Raw genomic sequence first — 20,377 nt, 5'->3', positions numbered from 1 at the left:
AACGAAGTACAAAATGCTCTGAGCAAAGCCAAGACAGTAACAGATTTGGTTGTCATGGAGTTAAGAATGGCCACAACAGATTGATTATCACATCGGAATAGGACTTTTTTGTTTGTTAGTCTATCGCCCCAGATGTAGACTGCCACTAAAATTGGAAAGAACTCCAGTACTGTTATATCATCAGTATATCCTGCTTGGAACCAGGATTCGGGCCATATGCCGAATGCCCATCGCCCTTCAAAATCCAAAACCATTACCTTTCCTGGCCGAGCTATCCGTAAATAACTGTAAATCTGAATTGCTGACCCAAAATTGATCACTAAATTCAGACACGCCGTTAAAGGAATGAAAAAAATTAACTAGTAATTTCAGGTCTTCACGTAATGTTGGCGTTATTCTTATATGGTGATATGGTTTGGTTGTGCCCATGGTGGCATTGATTAGGCGTCTACAAAACGTCCGTGCAGGTAGGATAGCCCTACAAGCAAAATTTAATGCTCCTAAAAGGGATTGCATCTGTTTTAAAGTAGTGCTTCCTTTACTTAGCAATAAATTGAGTTTCTGTGTTATACAGTATCTTGCACTTTTTTCATAGGAACACGGATGCACATATTTATTGTATCAATCTCTAAACCAAGAAAACACAAAACAGTACAAGGACCTTCTGTTTTCTCTGGCGCGATAGGAACACCTACCTCGCTACACAAATTTTTCTAAGGCAAGGGCGCAATGTTTTGAATTTTTTACACCTCAAAACAAAAAATCATCCAAATAGTAAAATAACTCACCGTTATATAGGCGATTACGTACGGTTTGTTCTAAAACTGTGGAAAACTTCTCAAAAATAGAACAGGAGATAGAGCAACCCATGGGTAAACATTTGTCAAAAAAATACATGTCATCGAGGCTAAAACCTATTAGATCGAAATCACCTGGCCATACCGGAATTAACCGGAATGCGGATTTGATATCTGCCTTTGCCAATAAAGCCCCCTTTCCAAGTCTTTGTACCGACTACCGTTTGAACTGCTTTATCGAATTTTGCGTACGACACTGAACATAGTTTAGGATCAATAAAGTCATTAACGGATGTATTTGTAGGGTAGGACAAGTGATGAATAAGCCTAAATTGTCCAGTATTCTTCTTGGGTACTAAGCCCAGGGGTGAAATTATCAAGTTAGGCAAAGGCTGCGTTTTGAATGGACCTGCTATTCTACCTAGCTCAATCTCCTTCCGAATTTTTTCCCTAGCAATATGGTCATTCTCGCGTACAGACTTGAGGTGATTTGCTTGAGTTGTTTTTCGGGGACCTGTATAATGTAGCGGGAAACCGCGTTTAAAACCATTAACCAACTCGGTGACTAAAACTCTATTTGGATGATCTTTCAGTAAGACTTCTAAAACATCAGTTTTTATTGGTGTTGAGCCTAAGCTGGTTTTTCCCTTTCCGTTATTTCCTTGGCTTCCCAACTGTTGTGAGGCTGAGGCGTCTTGTTTGGCACGAAAAGAACTACAATTCATTTGTGAATGAGGCCCGTTACATTTTTTACAAACATGTTTGAAACGGCAAGGGGTGAATTTACATCTATTGTCGTTGTACGCATTACACACGCCTTGTTTGTAAACTGTCTGTGTATTGGAACCCGTAGCGAAACTAGCATTTGGACCATTTGTATTACGTGGTACCGACATCAACCTCAGCCACAGGTCTGAATTTAGTTTGGCCCATGATTGTGGACAGATTGCTTGACGTAGTCTAAACTGCTCGTCATAGATACGCCAGCCTGCCCCCTGGCATCTACTGGCTGCGTCCCTAATAACAGTCATGCACTTTATCAGCTCTAGAGTCTTTTCGGGGTATTTCCGCAAGTAAATGTGCATATATATTAAAAACGCGTCAGACCATTTTTCAATATTGGGAATTCTATCCTTCAGCACTCTTGGTCTTGATTTTATAACCCCATGATCATTGACAAACAAATTACTCCCAGCATCAAAATCATGAAGCTCTGTGCTACCCTTGAGTAACAATGCCAAATTAATGTACTGATTAGCCCATATTTTTTGTCGAAGCTGAATGGGCACATGAGCAGCAACATCATCGTCTACGCAACTGATCAAATCAGGTGCAGAGGAATTCTGACCTAACAGACTATCCGTCACTCCCACACCAAGTGTTACGTTAGCCATAACAGTAAGGCCAGACTGCGAGACCCCCCTCCCCGCTAACGTTCTGATTGATAGCCATTCCCCAGACATCAGATAAATTAACATTACCATTATCAACGGGCGTTTGCTGATCCTGGGCCTGGGCATGTCGTTCCTGTGTCTGATCTCCCCCAGCGTCCACTTGGTCGACCTCCGTAACATCGGACGAAGTAGTAGGCCTAGTATCCCCCGACTCAGGCGTAGCCGCATCACATGAATCAGCCAATCTGCTCGGTTTCCTCCTCTTCCCCGGTAACACTTTGTTGTAAACTGGCATAATCTTCCGAAGACATGAATAATTATTTCCAAAATTCACAAAATTTTCAAGACGGCTGAACTTGCCGATGACTATTGCTGCAAGAACGCTAGCTACTGCATTCACCGTGACGTCAGCAGATGACGTCACAGATGACCTCAGACATGACGTAACAGAAACAATTAATTAACTCATTATCGCCAATCCCATTACTCCCACAGATTGAACGAAAATCCAAAATAAATGTGTTAATTAATTAAACGATATTAACAGCTAAGGACGGCCTCCCGTGCGTGCGACATGTGTGTGTTAAGTCTCCTTGTGATAGGCCGGAACTTTTGCCGATTTATAGCTGAAGCATACTGCCGAAGACACTCCAGCAGCACACCCCACCCGGTCACATTATACTGACAACGGGCCGTCCTTAATTGACCTTAGCTGTTAATAGGACGTTAAACAAAATACGCCAAACCAAACTAAACCACTCCTAATATGCTGAGCGCTAAGCAGGAGTAGCAACTACCATTTTTAAAGACTTTGGTATGTCTCGGCCAGGGGACAAAGCCTTCCTCACAGGGGCTCAACCAAAGGCCAAAAGTAAGGCAGTATCAAGGGAAACATTAGGAAGAAGAATGTTGTTCAGAAAGAAGAGAAAAGATAAGATCCCAAATGTAGTCGCCTCCTACGATCATGCAATGAGGGCAGCAGGTACAATTCTTACGCCCTACCTGCAGGGAACTGTGGAAAAGAACCTAGTCACCAATGTTGCTTACTTGGAACATGATGTCACAGCAGGGAATTGAGCAAATAAACCACATCAAATGTCTCGTTTATTTGTTTGCTTCATTTCCTGTTTGACAACCTGAACATCATATCAGCTGTCCAAGTCTTTCCAGATTGAAGACCTTTTGGCAAAAACATCAGGGCTTTTGAAAACCTGTACCATTGTAGAAATGTACATTCAGTGACATCAGACTAAAGACCCAAATTGTACACCATTTGTCTACAAAGGTGCGCTGACTTTGCTGTGCTTATTGACCATGCAATCAAGTATGTTAGACATCACTTTGCAGATCTGGAAAAAACACCAATCAGTCTGATGCATGTTCTAAACTTTCATAAGTGGCCACTTTGAAGTGAAAATTTGGTTTGGTTTGGTTTATTTTGTTTAACGTCCTATTAACAGCTAAGGTCATTTAAGGACGGCCTCCCGTGCGTGCGACATGTATGCGTGTGGTGAGTGCGTATGTGTGTTTTGGGAGGCTGCGTGTTAAGTCTCCTTCTGATAGGCCGGAACTTTTGCCGGTTTATAGTGCTACCTCACTGAAGCATACTGCCGAAGACACCAGCAGCACACCCCACCCGGTCACATTATACTGACAACGGGCGAACCAGTCGTCCCACTCCAAATATGCTGAGCGCTAAGCAGGAGTAGCAACTACCATTTTTAAAGACTTTGGTATGTCTCGGCTAGGGGACAGAACCCAAAGCCTTCCTCACAGGGGCGCACGCTCAACTAAAGGCCAAAAGTGAGGCATTGTCAAGGAAGACATTAGGAAGAAGAAAGTTGTTCAGAAAGAAGAGAAAAGATAAGATCCCAAATTTAGTCGCCTCTTCCGATCATGCAATGGGGGCAGCAGGTACAATTCTTACGCCCTACCTGCAGGGCTGTGAAAAGCTGATCACTTTTGGAAACGAGGAAATGCAGGAGCGGATGTACACATCAAAAGCATCAGTTTTGTTTTTATTAAATGAGAAAGAGTCCATCGTCACCAACGACTGGATTGTTCCGAAGCTCCATGTCGGGGCTTTTCGTACAAACAGCTTGAATGATGTGTACTCTATGGTCATGAGGGATACTACGTTCAAAGATGCTTATATATATATATATATGAAGCTCTTGAAGGAAATGTTTACCTTGTACTCTAGCCAATGAGCACATGCAGCAGCTGCTGTTCACCAGGTTAGAAAGCCCTGAAATTGAGGAATGTTCTCCTGGCCCATGAAGTTTGACTTGGTTGAGTACTTCTGGCCATACAAAGCATGTCTCTGGTCACAAGATCCCAGAGATTAGAGAGAGAAGACTGATCTTCCTACAGGCCCGATGGAAATCTATGGCAAATAGATCTTTGGGTTGCTGTCGGCATGGAAACGGTGTTAAGTAGAACGTCTTTGAATAATAGAAATTAAATGATACTTAAGTTTAAATCATCATAATTGTATATACAGTATTCCAGAGTTGTAAACTGTCCCTGCATGTTACATTATAAATAAAGGTTGAGGTTAATGACTGATGACTTCAAACTTCTCTTAGCGGTGTTAAATGTCTGTTTGAATATATTGTTGCCCTGCAGGTAGGGCGTTAGAATTGTACCTGCTACCCCCATTGCATGATCGTAAGAGGCCCCTGTGAGGAAGGCTTTGGATTCTGTCTCTAGCCGAGACTTACCAGAGTCTTTAAAAATGGTAATTTCTACTCCTGCTTAGCGCTCAGCATATGAGGAGTGGGACGACTGGTTCGCCCGTTATCAGTATAATGTGACCGGGTGGGGTGTCCTGCCGGGTGTCTTTGGCAGTATACCTCAGTGCGGTAGCAATATAATTCGGCAAAAGTTCCGGCCTATCACAAGGAGACTTAACACAATCATACCGCTGCCTGCCAAAACACACACACGCATGCATGTCGCACGCACGGGAGGCCGTCCTTAAATGACCTTAGCTGTTGATAGGACGTTAAACAAATCAAACCAAACCAAATTGAATATACTCATATCCTGATTTTTTTGTAAGAAATTATAATTCTTAAAAAGCTTTGATCTAATCACCATATTATGAACTTTCTTCAAAGTTACACAATAAAAATTAATGTGTTGAATTAGATCATAAAAAAAATACAAAAACACAAACAAAACAAAAATCACTGCCCTGCAAGAATTGTACCTGTTGCCCAGATTGCATGATCGTAAGAGGTGCCTAAATTTGGGATCTATCTTTTAACAACTTTATCTTCCTAAAGCAATAGTTATTGTGACCCAATCTGAATTGACAAACAGATAAATGTTTAAAATTCCTTTTTAGTATCTGGAGCTACGGTACCAATCTCATGGCATTCGAATGTTTGCAACAGTTCTGGGAATATGCTCTATGGTAAGTACAAAACAAAACATTGTTTTATGAAAGGATCATCCCATTATGAAAGTCGGGTAACTTCGATCACTTTACATATTCTCACATACATTACGATTACTCCACAACACAGTTTTCAAACATCGTTCCTGGAAAAACTGGAAAAACCCCTTGACGTGACGAAATATACGTGAAGCGATATGATTGGTTGTTTCTTTCCGATGACGAACACACCTCCAAAAGGCGGCTATTTCGATTACGAAACTCAACTATACACTCAAGAGATTTTTATTCGCTGAGAGAGTAAGTAATTGTTTTAAAAAATGCTTGTATCACAATTGGAATAATCTAACTTAAAACTAACGAATTATAAGTTTTTGATTTATGTGTAAATACATGTATTTTAAATAAGCTATTATAAATGATCGAAGTTATCCTCCACGGCAATATTCTAGATGCGGGTAACTTCGATCACACGTAATCGAAGCCAATATGCACGATCATTTTATGATTATTTGTAAAATGGGTTGTTTGCTTCTTTGAAAACTATTTTGAAAAGAAGATACTATTTCAGAAGTGGTTCTCCGTACCAAACTAGATCCTTCAGTCACAAATGAATATGTGGTTCCAGGCATCAAACTTGTATGTTAAAAAAGGGGCGTGGTTGTTAAAAAGGGGCGTGGTCAACTGTAGGCTACCGGTACATAGGATAAGATCTATATATCGTTTAAATTTACAGGATGAAGTATATTATTATCCCCGGGATATCAGTTGTTGGTACGCATCACTGGGGCTACCGGCATCTAGAAGTTATAGGGATATTTGCTCCAAAGGGAACCGGAAAACCCTAAAGATATTAACGCGATTGCTGTTGCCTCCAAAGATGGAAAGAGGGCGTACATAACGAGGAATCATGTCTTTGTCATTACTAAACTTTTTAAACTCGGTATATCCCACACATGGCGGTTAAAACCCAAAGAAGAGGCTGAAGTGAAGTATAAACGTGTAGGTCCACAACAAAAGTGTAGTGTCGGATGTAAGGTACACGACGAGAGCAAACTTCAAGGGGCAATCGACATTCTGTCTTCTTTTGGATTCCAGTATGAAGTAAAATCGAACTAGAAAAAAATGTTTTATAGATATAGCATGAACGCCAATCTGATGTGTTGCTGTGATTTGTTGTTTATTTAATTTTCTTCACAGTTTTATCACTATGCTAAACGTGTACACATGCATGTAAGCTCAATTTTCTTTCTCAAGCTTGAACTATTTTTTTTTTAAATATTGAAGATCAGTATTCAGCAAAAAAGTACATGTACGTACTACAGGTCTACTTTCCCAATACGATAACGGCGACGTATAATAGAACTTGTATCGATGCCGAGCCGTTTGTTACTTGATAAATTGTATACCATACACACAATCATACATTATTCCGATAACACAAGACAATCATGTACTATAATTTATTACTTGATACCAGCACATACACAATAACGCCATTCTTACAAGTTACGAACAAATATATGGTCATTTATTTCTTCGACATCATAGAGCCACTATAATATTATCATATAATCATTTTGATTCACTTTTGTACTGACATACATTTTTATTATTGAAGCAAACATTTTAGAGAATACAGGAGAGTAGTTATCTCATTTAGATCAGGTTGAAATATGGCAACATTTTGTCATAATACGGACCTACGGACGTCTCATCATAACAATATAGTGTATTTGATATTTCGTCAATATCAATAGCATCAGAAAAATTAACAGTAATTGAGAGAGAGCAAAATAGTCTGCATCAGTTAGGAGCGGTTGAACGCTCTAACGACTCAGCTACTGCATCTTCATAGGTGTTGACGTTTTTGACAGGGTATCTAGTTAGGACGGAAACCACACTACAAATATGTGACTGTACAATTGGAAAAGAAATATCAAGATAAAAGAGTGTTTATTTTCTTACAGAGATGCCCCTAAAGAAAGGGAAAATCTACCAAACATATTCAAACGATAATTTGGATAATGCAATACAAGCTGTGAGAACGGATACACTCTCACAGAGGAAGGCTTCCAAACACTATGGAATTCCTCAGGCAACACTATCTGATCACCTTAGAGGCAGGACAGCGCCAGGGGCAAAGCCTGGACGAACACCAGTGCTTCCGTTAAAGGTAGAAGATGATATAGCCCGGAAATGTTCACAGGCTGCCACCATGGGTCTGGGCATGTCCCGTCTCCAAGTTTTGGAAAAAGTTGGTAAAATAGTAAAGAAAATGAAAATAAAAAACCCCTTTAAAAGAAATGTCCCAGGGAAAGACTGGTGGAGCGGGTTTAAAAACCGCCATTCGGAAATCATTATCCGTGTCCCAGAGAAACTAGCCTCCGTGCGTACCCGTGGTCTGAATGCTGTCCAGGTGGGAAAATATATGAAAGAGCTCAACGAGATAATCATGAGTCTGAACCTCAAAACACATCCGGAAGGTATTTGGAACATGGACGAAAAGGGAGTATCGAGGTATTGGTTTGGTTTGGTTTATTTTGTTTAACGTCCTATTAACAGCTAAGGTCATTTAAGGACGGCCTCCCGTGCGTGCGACATGTATGCGTGTGGTGAGTGCGTATGTGTGTTTTGGGAGGCTGCGGTATGTTCTAGTTAAGTCTCCTTGTGATAGGCCGGAACTTTTGCAGATTTATAGTGCTATCTCACTGAAGCATACTGCCGAAGACAACCAGCAGCACACTCACCCGGTCACATTATACTGACAACGGGCGAACCAGTCGTTCCACTCCAACTATGCTGAGCGTTAAGCAGGAGTAGCAACTACCATTTTTTAAGACTCTGGTATGTCTCGGCTAGGGGACAGAACCAAAAGCCTTCCTCACAGGGGCGAACGCTCAACTAAAGGCCAAAAGTGAGGCAGTGTCAAGGAAGACGTTAGGAAGAAGAAAGTTTGTTAAGAAAGAAGAGAAAAGATAAGATCCCAAATTTAGTCGCCTCTTACGATCATGCAATGGGGGCAGCAGGTACAATTCTTACGCCCTACCTGCAGGGCAGAGTATCGATGGAACACAAACCGGTGAAGGTTGTGGCGGCGAAGACCTCACGCTGCACCAGGCAGATGTTCGAACTCGAGACAAAGCAACACCATCATAGAATGTATCAATGCAAATGGTGAGTCAATGCCACCCATGGTAATTGTTAAGGGCAAGACAGAGAAGTCTGCGATGGGGTTCAATACGGCAGATGGTCCGTTGGGTGCCAAGAGGACTTACTAGCAAAACGCCTGGACTGAAGACATTCTGGGTGTAGAATGGTTCTGTAACGTGTTTCTTGAAAATTGTGGTCCCCACAGACCACAACTTCTACTCATGGACGGACACCATTCCCATGATGTATTGGGATTGATAGAAAAAGCCATAAAGAACCAGATTCACATCCTCGTTCTACCTGCGCACACAACGCATTACCTTTGTCATCTAGACAGGAGTGTTTTTGGTCCTTTTAGTGCAAAATACAATTCCATTTGCTCAGATTTCTTACAAAATCCCTGTAATGTTGTTAACAAAGTAACATGGCCAGGTCTATTTTCGCGTGCCTATTCATCATCCTTTACCAACGAAAACATAAGATCGGGATTCCGGTCATGTAGAATCGTTCTATGGAACCCCGTTGCTATCCACAAGGATGCTTTCAGTCGGTCCGATGCCTTTGACAGCGAACGAGGTACCACCCATAAAAGTGACAATCACCCATTAGAATGGGCATTGAACTCTAGCTCATCACCTACAATTTCACCACGGCGCACTTCGACAGTGACATCGACGTTTGCTGCTGCACCCACTGCTACTGTTACACACGCGCCTGCATCTTTATCACCCCGTTACCTTCGCGCCAACGCCTGCATCTTTAGCACCACCTGTTACCCTTTCGCCAACGTCTGCATATTTAGCACCACCTGTTACCTTTGCGCCAACGCCTGCATCTTTAGCACCACCTGTTACCTTTGCGCCAACGCCTGCTGAGGGTCTTAGAAAATCGTTTCGACGATATGAACCAATATTCTCGACGTAACTGCCTAAAGTTTCGTGGAATTCCACAAAATGAAGATGATGATACTGACAGTCTTATTCTAGATGTTATCAACAAAAAACTAGGTATCAAAGTTGATTTACGAGACATTGGTAGAACCCACAGAACCGGACCGGTACATCCCGATTACCCCAGAGACATTATTGTACGTTTTCTGTCTTACCGTACGAGAGCTGCAGTGTACGACGCACGATCTAGTTTAGCTGAGCACGTAGTGAAAAGTGATAACCATGCACCCACTCACATTTACATCAATGAAGCCCTCACTAAACAGCGAGCTATAGTGTTTGCCAAGGCGAGATACCTGAAAAAACAAAACCTTATCCAAGGTACTTGGACCCGTGATGGGAGGATTGTTTTACGCAACAATAGTGGTTTTTATGCCCAAGTCACAACACTTGAAGAGCTAGCATCATATCCTGACCCACCGCCCAGGTCCGACAATAACACCGTCCCCCAACAGAAGAACACAGCCTACAATAAGCACGTCGCTGTCCCCTTCCGTAAAATACTGACCCCACGCAAACCGAAATCCCAAGGCCAAGGAAAACCCAACCAAATCCCAACACATGCAAATAAATTTTCGGCACTCAAGAATGACCAGTGTCCATATGACAAAAAAAAAAAAATCGGAATCCGACAACACCAGTAACGACGAAATCACTCCAAAATGAACTGAACGTACAAATTGTACACATCATGAGAATATCACTACTGCAGCCGTGTGATTGCCATACAAGTGTATTATTGGAAATCATAATAACTATAAGTAACACATATATGTGTCCTAGTATATGAATACATACATGTACATTATATACATAGTATACACTATCTACTGATAATACTATGGTGTCTATGGACGCAACAAGTAATTGTATTTTGATATGTATTAACTAAAAATCCAATCACCCTGCGTAATATATATCTAAAACCATTCAGGACCATATACCTTGTAGAGTGTAATCATGATATATTTATTTATAATTATTCAGTATGTTACGTTCTGCATTAATAACCCAATCTTACAAAGTGTTAACTTGCTGTATTGTCATAACCTGAAAATACCACGTAAATGTATATGCAGCAACGTAGTTGGACACGCTAGTATGATCAATGTCAACTACAGAAAGCGTGTGGTAATCGAACTACTGTATAATGTTGAATTGCTGATGATATTTTGTAGTGTTTTGACCAGATAGCCACGACTTATTATTTGTATTAGATCTAATTCTAAAAATAGTAACTATAAGTACCCCAAGATATCTATAAAGGAAATAGTCAACTCCAGGCTATGTGAAACGTGGAGTAAGATATGGCAGACGAAATTTGGAAACCTATATTTATACAAGCGTATATGTACCTGGTGTTTTATAATGTAAATGGAAATTGACTGAATATTGTAAATACTTTTTCCTTGGTCAATCTACTTTCACGTGAGTGTTACAACGATATAATTCATAAAACGAGCTCAAAAGAGCTCAAAATTTGTACGAATATATCTACTTACATTTTTAGCCCACCATCATCAGATGGTGGGCTATTCAAATCGCCCTGCGTCCGTGGTCCGTGGTCCGTGGTCCGTGGTCCGTCCCTCCGTCCCTCCGTCCGTAAACAATTCTTGTTATCGCTATTTCTCAGAAAGTACTGAAGGGATCGTTCTCAAATTTCATATGTAGGTTCCCCTTGGTACCTAGTTATGCATATTGCGTTTTGAGACCAATCGGAAAACAACATGGCCGACAGGCAGCCATCTTGGATTTTGACAATTGAAGTTTGTTATCGCTATTTCTCAGAAAGTACTGAAGGGATCTTTCTGAAATTTCATATGAAGGTTCCCATTGGTGCCTAGTTATGCATATTGCGTTTTGAGACTAATCGGATAACAACATGGCCGACAGGCAGCCATCTTGGATTTTGACAATTGAAGTTTGTTATCACTATTTCTGAGAAAGTACTGAAGGGATCCTTCTGAAATTTCATATGTAGGTTTCCCTTGGTGCCTAGTTATGCATATTGCGTTTTGAGACCAATATGAAAACAACATGTCCGACAGGCAGCCATCTTGGATTTTGACAATTGAAGTTTGTTATCACTATTTCTGAGAAAGTATTTAAGGGATCTTTCTGAAATTTCATATGTAAGTTTCCCTTGGTGCCTAGTTATGCATATTGCGTTTTGAGACCAATCTGAAAACAACATGGCCGATAGGCAGCCATCTTGGATTTTGACAATTGAAGTTTGTTATCACTATTACTGAGAAAGTATTTAAGGATCTTTCTGAAATTTCATATGGAGGTTCCCCTTGGTGCCTCGTTATGCTTATTGCATTTTGAGACCAATCTGAAAATAACATGGCCGACAGGCAGCCATCTTGGATTTTGACAATTGAAGTTTGTTATCGCTATTTCTGAGAAAGTACTGAAGGGATCTTTCTCAAATTTCATATGGAGGTTCCCCTTGGTGCCTCGTTATGCTTTTTGCATTTTGAGATCAATTGGAAAACAATATGGCCGACAGACCGCCGTCTTGGATTTTGACAATTGAAGTTTGTTATCTCTATTTGTCAAAGTACTGAATGGATCTTTCTCAAATTTCATAAGTAGGTTCCCCTTGGTCCCTTGTATTGCATTTTTGGACCAGTCTGTCCTGAAAACAACCTGGCAAACAAACAGCCATTATCGTTAAATCTCAAATTTCTTATATAGCTAGGATTCCCTTGTTTGAAAAGTACTGGAGGGATGTCTCAATTTGCACAGATTAGTAAAATGAAGGGAAACGTAGAGAAAAGATCAATCTGACATGGAACCTATGAAGATCATTTAATGGTGGGCGCCAAGATCCCTCTGGGATCTCTTGTTTCTTCAAATCTATGCGATGAAGTCTGATCTTCAAGCACGTGCTTTTGTTTTGAAAACTTGTCTTTTAATGGTTGTATCGATCAATCTGGTTCAAACTATCCCATCCGTTCTCATACTTCAAAAGCCTTTGTGTACAAAATTATAGACCGCTCTTACCGCCGGAAAGGAAGGCGTCCCACATTCCTAGTCAGTAAAGCGCTTGAATGTTAGGACATTTTGTATATATGTTATTTTATAATTGTCTGATCATGATGGTGGATGTTAATAAGCGTGTTCGGACCAACTGTTAAGTATGAACCCCATCTTTGCTATGTTGTACTATATAATATTAATCTGTATGTATATTCTATCAATCATTAGATGTCTTGAGCTAGCTGATCATGAAGCGGGTCCCAGAATCACTGAGCTTTCTATACCAGTATTATGGGTGAAACTGTCGAGGTCTGAGTGTTCCGAACACATATGTACACTTGTCATAAGACATTTAGTATTTGACAATGGTTGATATTGCTTATAAATATTCTAGAACACTTGGACCCATCAACAATTATAGTAATAACTTTTTATACGACAAAGGTCTAGATATTGCTGTCACTTTATCTTTTTGTAGAGTAGATTTATTTCATCAAGAATGCTTACATTTTCAATATTTTTATTTTACCATACTATACCACACGTACTCCTTTTTAAATAGGCTCAGCATTAATTTGATGTTTTACCTGAAACTTCATTTATTAATTCTGTTAATCTGTATGGATGTTCACCCAAACCCCGGTCCACAAGAAACAGTTAGCATAGTTCACCTAAATGTAAGGTCATTAAGAAACAAACTGGATATACTTGATGCAGAACTTAACTCAAATGATATACCCTGCATTACAAAGACACACCTTAACCAAAGTATAGCTGACAAAGACATTACTCTCAAATCATACACAAACATACCACACCGTAGAGACAGAACAACTGGTCCAGGAGGGGGGGTTATAATTTACTATAAGAACACAGTTATTACAAAACGACGCACTGACTTAGCAGTGGATGATGTTGAACTTATTTGGATAGAAGTTAAAGTAAAGAATCATACATTCCTCTTAGGATGCATTTATAGACCTGAAACAACGATAGATTATTGGGATAAACTTGATAGTATTCTTGAGAAAGATTCTGAAACACATCTAGACTTTGTACTTAAGGGTGATATTAATATAAATATGCTTAATATACAACCTAACTGTCAACTTAACCAGCTACTCATAAAATATAATCTTAATAGTCTAATCAATGAACCTACTAGAATTACATCAACAACAGCAACTGCAATATATGTAGTGTTTGTAAACAATTGTAATATTATTAAAAAAAACTTATGTTGAACCACCCTTTTGCAGTGACCATTCTTCTATTCATACAGAAATGTCATACTCTATTCATAAGCAAACTTGTTATAAAAAAATATATATATCTACATCAGTTTTCTGATTATGATAGTATAAACAATGCTATTAATGCTATTGATTGGCATTATATATATGAAAATATGGATGTTAACGAATTTAATGAAATTCTAACAAATACTGGATTAGTTGAAAAATTTGTACCATCTAAAACTATAGCTGTAAGGCCTTTTGATAAACCGTGGATGACCAACACAATTAGACTTAAAATGCGTCAAAGGAAAAGAAAGCACAAAACTGCAATAACAACAAACTTAGAACAACACTGGGCAGAATATAGGCAGATCCGCAATACTGTAATTGACCTAATTAGGGAAGAAAAAATGAAATATGTAGAAAAACTACAAACAAAACTGGCAAATAATTCTGTTCCCCCAAACAAATGGTGGAAATTAGCTAAATTCATCAGTAATTTTAATAACAAAGACACATGTATACCACCCCTTGAACATAACAATACACTACTTCACCATCCCATAGAAAAAGCAGAAGCACTTAATGACTATTTTACCTCAATAGCAACTTCATCAGACACTTTCGAAGATCCACCAAATATTCTTAATGCACCACCCTATCACCTGCATTCAATACACATAATTGAACAGGACATTGAAGACCAAATTACTCTCTTAAATGAAAATAAGCCATCAGGACCAGATGAAATACTCCCGAAAGTTATTAAAAGCAATTAAAAGTCTAGTAAAACCCCTATATCTCCTCATAAATAAAACAGTTGAGACGGGCAGTATACCAAATAAATGGAAAATGGCTAATGTGAGTGCTATATATAAAGGATCTGGGAAACAAAATGACACATCTAATTATCGACCTATATCAGTAACGTCCTGTTTTAGCAAAATAATGGAAAAGGCTAAACATCAATCTGGATTTATGTCTGGTGATTCGACTACTAATCAACTTTTATCTATTTATCATACAATAACTAGTAATTTGGACTCTAGAAAAGAAGTTAGATTCATATTATGTGATATAAGCAAAGCTTTCGACCGTGTCTGGCATAAGGGGCTACTTCATAAATTAGAATGTTATGGCATAACTGGAAATCTTCTTAATTGGTTTAATAGCTATCTAACTAATAGAAAACAAAGAGTTATAACAGAAGGTCACTTTTCTTCATTCAAAAATGTCGATGCTGGGGTTCCCCAAGGGTCTGTACTGGGGCCTTTTCTTTTTCTTCTATACATTAAAGACCAACCAGATGCCTTAACAAATCAAGTAAAACTTTTCGCTATATGCTGTAATTGATGATAACCAAGCAGAGATAGCTGGTACCCTGAACACAGATCTAGAAAATATTAGTTTTGGGGCCAATAAATGGGATGTCAAATTCAACCCCAATAAAACAAAGTCTGTTCTTTTCTCCAGGAAAAAAACACAATTTATTCCCCAGTTATTTTTCCTGGACACACCAATAGATAACTCACATACTCATAAGCAATTAGGTCTAACATTTAATTCAGATGGTTCTTGGTCTGAGCATATACAAAATATCTTTGAAAAATCCTACAAACGATTGAACATTCTAAAAAGTTTAAAATACAAATTAAATAGAGAAACATTAATAACTATGTACGTAGCATTTATAAGATCAATACTAGAATATGCATCTGTAGTTTGGGATAATTGCAATAATACATGTAAACAATTGATCGAATCAATACAGTTAGAAGCTACACGTATTATCACTGGACTTAGGAAAGGAACTCCACATAATATATTATACAGAGAACTTGGACTGGAAACTTTAGAAAGTCGTCGAAAAAAACATAAACTTATACTAATGTACCATATCTTACATAATAATGCACCCCAATACCTAATTGATATAGTCACTCAATACTTAAATGACAATGAAGACACAGTACATCATCTCCGTAGGCAACGATTATTCAATCAGCCACTATGTAGATCAGAAAATTATTATAACAGCTTTTTCCCAACTATGCTACGTGAATTTAATTCCATTGACACTAAAATTCTAAATTCACCATCCCTAGGTGTTTTTAACAAACTTATCACTCCCGTCAATTTAGACCAGGGTCTAATCCGTACAACGGACATTTAAAAAAATAAAGGTAATAGAAAAGAAAATATTATATTATGTCAACTTAGAAACAATGCAAGTAATTTAAATTTTGACCGTTTTAATGATCATCTCATAGATTCACCATTGTGCAGATGTAATCAAGGGGATGAAACTTCATACCATTACTTTTTTGAATGCTGCTTATATGAACAGCAAAGGCAAGAGTTGAAACAAAATATCAATAACCAGCATCATCTAACCACTATAATATTAACACATGGAAATTACTTGTTGTCTGATGAAATTAATATCAACATTCTGAATGCCGTTCAAAAATACATTAAAGATAGAAAGAGATTTGATTAAACTCAAAACTTATTCAAATGTTATTTTCTAGACCCAGACTCGCTCAATTAGTTTTTGATTATTATTTTACCTGTATTTACATATATTCTATATTGTTCATATTCTTGATATAAAAATGTGGTGAACCTGCGACCTGCTTCAAAAGTCAGCTGATCCCTGAATATCTCTGATTGATTTACTTAATTCAAAACTAGTATATTCAACTAGAATCGTTTTATTCCAGAGTATAATTACACAGTTTGTTATATCTAACATATGAAAGCTTTGCTTGGATGCAGGGGCATTCAGTCTGAATCTAGCACACTAAGATGGATGGCTACAGAAGAAGGAGTAAGACATTTTATGCCTGAACATCTATAGTGCTGCTGGATTTAAGGCTGGGTGCCAATCCTGTATCTAAGCAATAGCTATTAACTGAGAACAAAATCTTTTTTTAACTCTGTAACATGATCATAATCTGACAAAGTGTATACTAGAACCTTATTACCTCCCTTTTCCACTAATTGTTAGTTCTTTTTATAATTACCTCCCTTTGACCATATATAAAAATCAATATATTCAAAAAAACAATTTCATCTCCATAGATATTTCATCTCCATTGACTTAATTTATATACATATTTCTTATACTTTTTCACTTTCAATTGTTTTAGTTTAATTCTACTATTGTTCTGTTTGTATTGGGGAAGACTTATATAGGCCAAGCCTGCTGTCTAACCCATTTGTATAAATGCTGCACCAACGCCTGTATCCGTAGCTATTGCACCCTCGTCTGGTGTTGCACCAACGCCTGCCTCGTTGTCGTTTGGAAATCTGGATGCAGAGTTTGACGACTCAGTCTTCTTGAATGATACTGCTCCGTTTTTGTTATTACCAGCAGTTGATGACGAAACAAGAGTTGCGGTTGAGACTCTTATCTCCTTAGATGTTAGTTCTCCCGACCCCACACCATGGAATGAAGCTGTAACAGATATGTTCAGTATTGCTCCACCGCCAACTAAAAAGTCCAAAGGAAAAATCAAACATACCGGACATCGACTCCTAACATCAAAAGAAGTTTTAGAAGAAAAGAAAAGGGCTGATGAAAACAAAAAGCAAAGAGAAATAAAAAAGGAAAACCGAATAAAGATAAAGGAACTGAATTCTGCAAGGAAGTCGTTAGACATGCAAATAAAAGAATTGAAGAAACAATCAAAGTGATAACGTATGACAAATATGATACTGATGCTTTGTGTTCTCGGTGGTTGTGTATTGAACAGTTTTGTTCTGGATGGTTTCGTTTTCAAGAATGACATGTCCATGGTAAAAGGTTGACACGGATACAATAAAGATTAGTTAACAAAAGAGGCGTTATCGCAGGTTAAAAAGGCTCGACAATATAATAGAACACTTTCGTAAAAAGTCTACGTTATTAACAATGGGTGGCGTAATTGACAACAACAAATATAGAGAATTTATCTATGATACAAATGTAATTGACTAGGACAAATGGATAGTATCTAAGAGTTAAAACTTAGACTCCATACTACGAGTACAACCAATATAAGTCATTATATTATTCATTATCGGGTTGTTAAAGATATCTTAACGATCACTGTACGTACTAGTATTTAAATGTTGATAATTAGGTGCATATTAAATTTAATTCAAATCATTGTTCGTTGTATTGTACATTTGAAGTCGTCTGAAGTTAAGGCAAAATAGTATACTAGTAGAAATGTATATGTAAAGACAATACAGAAGAATGTACATAATCGCATACACCACACAGACGTGGAATACAATTTATCTTTGTTATCAATCCGACGGGTTCTGATGTTATACTGGAGATATAAGGTATACGTTATCGCAAGATCGTCAGAAAAATTCGGACTACATGCTTACATTATAACAAACAATAACATCAGAGACGTATATGAAGAAAGGAAAAAACAAACTTGACACCGCCCAAAGTGCTGTCGTTGTATCTGAACTTTCTACCAATAATGTATAGTCGTCCCAATTGAATGGATGATTATTGAAGGTGAAATTATTTGATATAAACTTTATTCGAGCCTGCGAGTGAAGCTTTCAGTCAAAATCGATATGTACAACTTCCCAAATATGTGAACCCGGAAGTGATCGAAGTTGCCCGAAGTCCTTATCGAATTTACCCGACGCATGATCGAATTTACCCGACTCGTAGTTTTGACACATTTCTTCCCTTCTAAACTCCAATTATAGAGGAAGACAATGTAGTTTTTGTATTTTGGGAGCATTCGACCCTATTTTCATTTACGTAAGCGACGCAGAGCCTAGAATCGATCATGTGACCTCTCAAATCCCGAGAGAAACTGAAGTGATCGAAGTTACCCGACTTTCCCCTAATTAAATCACAGATAAATATATTACCATACATTTGTAACCATGATTGAAGTCAACATTTTATGCATATCTTTGTCAACTCATTAAATGCCAAAAGGGGTGGAAATTTTGGCCTTGATGCGACCAAAAGTGGGAAGGCTAATATTTATGCAGGAATGTGAGCTGCATATTGTAAAATGTTCAAAATGTCCGATTTATTTTGGGCTAATAGAAAAAAAAGGGGGGGGGGGGGTCATAGGTAGGAGGATGTAAAATGAACATTTTAACAAACTAAACAGTGTAGTAAAGATGATCAGTTTGGTAGTTTCTGTTAAACAACTAGCAGGTTTTAAGAATGCAGTTGAAAAAAAGTAAATAAATGATAAAGTAGGTCAAAGATTACATAATGTCTGGATGTTCTATATTAATAGGGTTAGGGCTAGCCCTAGTAACCCTAACCCAAAAAACTTCCATTAACAAGTCCCAAAATATGACAATAATGATCACGACTACATGGAGATCAATCGTTATAGTATAATTCCTCTATTGCTCTATTTATATTGTGGAAGACTAATATAGGCCTAGCCTGCTGTCTAACCCATTTGTATAAATGTAATACAATAGAATATGTTGAAATGAAAAATGGAGATCATAATCTATATTTTAAAAATTTACTGATCCCACGTTGTCCTTGTGGGCCTTTAGTTTAGGGCCTCGAAAGGGTCTTATCTTCCTTCAATATATTAGCCTTATCACTGATTGGTCGCAGAAAGTCCCAAATTGACACTCGTCTTTTCAGAATGAATACTGTAATTGTTTGGCGGACTTTGTCATGGCTGCGATCAACCTGTTTCTATGAAATGTTTTATACGATTTCAGCATCACTTATACTTGATTATTTGCGTGCAACAGAACTATTTCCTAAAATAGTATGTCCTCAGTTGGAATCTGTTTGTTTGGGTTTTTTTTTAGATTTATACCTTTTAACGTTTGAGTCCGAGTTTCGTGTGTTTTTTCTGTTAACGTCTATATAGTCCGGTTTTGTTTGGCCTGTTAATCAAAACAAAACAGTACATCGTTTATACATGTATATACAAATGTTCCTTGACTATTGATGTACGAGATGTATCTTGTCTGTGCTTTACTTAATAATCACTTCATCTTTTGGGTATATGATAACCTTATTTTGATCATATTGCAGTTTAATTAACGTTTCAATGTTATTTTAATTGCGGAAAATACTGCTGATAACAACACTGTTTTATTTAACAGCTAAACTATATGGGAAGTGTGTTATTTGTACCAGCAGTGACACTAAAGGCCGGTAAGTTGTCATTAATCTCTGCGTATGTATATATATATATATATATCCACCGGTTAAAGATCGTTCGAATACGTATACACAATTAGCAAGCAACTAATGCGTTGGAACCGTTCTTTTAATTTGATTGCTAAAATTATATAATTATGATATGTTAATCTCGACTATTTCTTATTCTATCATGAAGGTAAAATTAACATTATCGGTATCGTAAATTTACATGTTTAATACTAAAGCTATTTGATAAAGATTTCTGATCTTAAACACCAATATTCCGATGTTGATGTCGATAGT

Source organism: Pecten maximus, chromosome 14 (assembly GCF_902652985.1).
Source record: "Pecten maximus chromosome 14, xPecMax1.1, whole genome shotgun sequence".
Classification (NCBI taxonomy): Eukaryota; Metazoa; Mollusca; class Bivalvia; order Pectinida; family Pectinidae; genus Pecten; species Pecten maximus.
This window is presented reverse-complemented; position numbering follows the sequence as displayed.